The sequence below is a fragment of the Helianthus annuus genome, chromosome 2, assembly GCF_002127325.2.
Source record: "Helianthus annuus cultivar XRQ/B chromosome 2, HanXRQr2.0-SUNRISE, whole genome shotgun sequence".
Taxonomy (NCBI): domain Eukaryota; kingdom Viridiplantae; phylum Streptophyta; class Magnoliopsida; order Asterales; family Asteraceae; genus Helianthus; species Helianthus annuus.
Genome location: NC_035434.2, coordinates 105,787,695 through 105,791,192, shown reverse-complemented (window position 1 = coordinate 105,791,192; position 3,498 = coordinate 105,787,695). Strand labels below are relative to the sequence as shown.

Genomic DNA, 3,498 nt, shown 5'->3' with positions numbered 1-3,498 from the left:
AACCCAATGTGTAAACGATTTTATAACATTGATTTTAACCTTTCCAATGAATTATTGTTTTCTCTAATTTAATTCTCGAATTGTATCCTACGAGAAATTGGCAAAATAATGAATAATTTACATAGTAATTAGCAAAAGTTGATGTATAAACTACTTGATTTTATATTATTAACCCAAAAGCTTTTAATTTTTCCAGTTTAACATCACAACTCTTTTACTTCAAACTTTGATCCTCTATGCTTTTTATATTTTGCAAAATTTTCGTTTTACGTTTCGTTCTCAAATTTTGCAAGTTAACACGATACAATGTGTGTGTGGTTCAACGTTTTCACATTTTGTTATACATTTCATTCTAAATTTTGCGAGTTAACACGACACAACATGCGCATGTGGTTCAGTGTTTACACCTCATCTATTTTTTCCCGCTTCAACGCTCGAGTCCTAAATCGAGTTAGTTACTATTTTCTATGTTTTATGTGTCGATCTAATTTCTCCGCATTAAGATGGCGCAACTTTAGTGTTGATAGTCATTGACTTCAATGTGGCATTGGTGCTATTTGTCACGGTTTTACGCCCCCACCCCAACACGCGAAGGGGGGGGGGTAATACAAGTTAGTTAACATTTATAAACAAATAAAATTTTGTTTTTTTGTTTTTTCTAAAAAAAGTTAACAAATAGATGAAAACAATCTCAAATATTTTTAAATTATAACATTTATAAACAAATATAGATGTTAAAATAAATTTAGCGGAAAGTGTAAAATGAAATGATTCAACAATTTCCAACCTAAGAAAATGGGCATAACAATCCCACCTTATTCCTAACCTCATCCTAAAACCTTATGTACATGCACTCACGTGAGATTGTCGGGAATGGGGATAGACGGGTAACGGCTCCGGAAAACAATTTCCTCAGCATCCTTTTTTGTCGGTAAGGACTATTGTACCATCAAAACTTGGCCCAATTTCTACAAGTATATATACCCATATTCTTCTACCCTTTCATATCAGCATTATTATCAATCATGGGAAAAACCACACAAACAATGACAAAAGAGGATGATGAGGAAATTGTTTTCCGGAGCCGTTACCCGTCTGTCCCCATTCCCGACAATCTCACGTTGAAGGAATTCTTACTCAAGGTAATCTCACTCTAGTTCCGATGTCCTCATGCGTAAACACAAATTTCTGCAAGTTGATTGGTTGAGTTAAATGATGAAGTTTTGTTTTTCTTTCTTTCTGGCCGATCACAATACACACATGGCTACAAACTATAATGGAAATTACAAACACGACAATTAGGTTTATTTTGTGTGATTAATTAAATAAGACAAATGAAAGACAGTTCATATAGATCACTAATACACTATATAACAAATTTTAACGTAAGCATATACAATATTACGTTCTTTGGATCCTCATCAATGGAACAATAAACATTCACTTTGGTGTGATTCTAATCTGAATCAATTTTTTAATGTAGCTTTGGTGGTTTCTTGTCATTTTTTCTTACATTCCTGTGACATGATTTTTTTTTTTTTTTTTTTGTGTTAAACGGAGTACGGTTAGAATGTCGCTAACTGTGTTAGTATAGTTAGTATTACCAAGTTAGTATTAAAATCTCATTGCCTGGATTTGAACCCAGACCTTCAAGAGAAGCAAAGCTTCCCACCTGCCCCTTAACCAATAGGCCAATAGATCATTGGTATACTTTGACCTCATAAGTGCATTAATCAAAATCTGTAATAGAAATTTTCGATTGTGCTACATGTCTTTGATCAAAATATTCTATATCATACTTATGAACCATGTGATGCTTGTTTTTTTTGTTTTTTCATTAAGAACTTTCTAATTAGTTGTTAAATTTGATTGGTTGTGATACAGTCTGTTGGTATTTATAGAATGAAACAACTTTAGAATTTTTAACATATCTTCTATAGTACAATCCTTAAGAACTCTAAAAAAAATTAGGCCGTGGATGACCTAAAAAACTGAGCTCAAAATTGTGGTTGAGAGGAAATGAAATAAATACAATTTTAGATGTTGGTGATGGAGCTGAGTGAGACCTCTATATTATTTTGAGATGGTATAAGCTTATAAAAACCTTTTGAGTCTTTGAAAATTTGGACCCTGGGTGACGGCACAGGTTAGCCGGCCCAATAGCCAGCACTGACTACATATATATATACCCTTGGACTTTCTAATATTTATAAACTGACAAAACTATTGTATTTAGTTTATATATTTCAACGTAATTTACCATCAATTTGTTAACTGTCTATAGGTATAATGTTAGCGTGATTCTCTCTGATATGACGACTATTGGATCATTGAGAAGAGAAATTAGTGTTGAATAGGTGTTGGATTTCAGCATTTGCAAACAATTGCAATGGCACACACTAACAAAGCTGTTTAATGATGTATTGATGTTTCAGTATTTTTTTATTCCGTCAATTTTTCCTTATCTCCCTCTGTTTCCTATCGGGAGAATTCCTGGGTCGGTATTAAGTGTTGCACTAATGGTTGTCTTTAATATATTAACCTTGGATGAAGCGGTTAAATCTATGGATCCTTTGTTTTTTTGTATTCTCTTTGGCATAATGTTTTTAACTATATATCTAGAAAAGGCAAAATTGTTTAAATATTTAGGCAACTTTCTTTTATACAAATGCAGTTCAGTAGCGTTTTACATGTAATGTATTATATTTATACATGTGTAGTTTTTTTCTTGTTTCATCTATATTTGTGTTCCGTTGTATAAGTATTCGAGAAAGAAGGAAAAGGCTTAACAAAAAATAGTGTGAAATAGTTTCGTGAAATGCAGATATTTTTTGAGAAAGAAGGAAGAAGCTTAATAAAAAATAGTGTGAAATAGTTTCGTGAAATATAGATATTAGATTAGTTTTAGTTGGTTTTAATAAAAATCAATGTAGTTACAGCGTTATATGACTAACAAACTGTGTTTTTATCAATGTGTTAGAACCTCGTGTATTACACTCGCTAATCAATATATATAATTTTATATACTAAGTAATAAAAAAGTTAAATCTTTAAAACTCGTGCATTGCATGGATTGAATAAACACGTAAGAATTTCATTCTCATCGGAGGCAACAACATGATTCCTAAGAGTATTACCATTTGTGTGTCTACTAACAATCGACAAGCTATGACTATTCATGGCTTCAAGAGAATTTTCAGATATATGATGTGACATTGTAGTTGGCAAAATTCTATGTGAATTAACATCTTTTGTAGTGGCTAGCTCAATTGGAAGCTCTTCTTCATTATTTGGAACCGATAACACCTTCCAAAACATACATAGTAGAATCAAAGCATTTACACAAATGCCCACCAGCGTTGCTAACAGAAGACCACAAAAGAACGCCCCAAATGGTATCTTGCTTTGAACAGCTATAATCATATTCTGTTGAAAGCGTGTTAGGGTCTTACAACAGAATATGATTATAGTTGTTCAAAGCAAGATACCATTTGGGGT

The 3,498-nt window shown here is 32.3% G+C and overlaps 1 long non-coding RNA gene across 1 annotated transcript; it reads left to right on the top strand.

The window, feature by feature from the left end:
- The first annotated feature begins 888 nt into the window (after positions 1-888).
- Positions 889-2,586, top strand: LOC110904712. The gene is made up of 2 exons (XR_002572737.1): positions 889-1,142; positions 2,285-2,586. It is a non-coding gene; the product is annotated as an uncharacterized LOC110904712 (long non-coding RNA).
- The last annotated feature ends 912 nt before the right edge of the window (positions 2,587-3,498 follow it).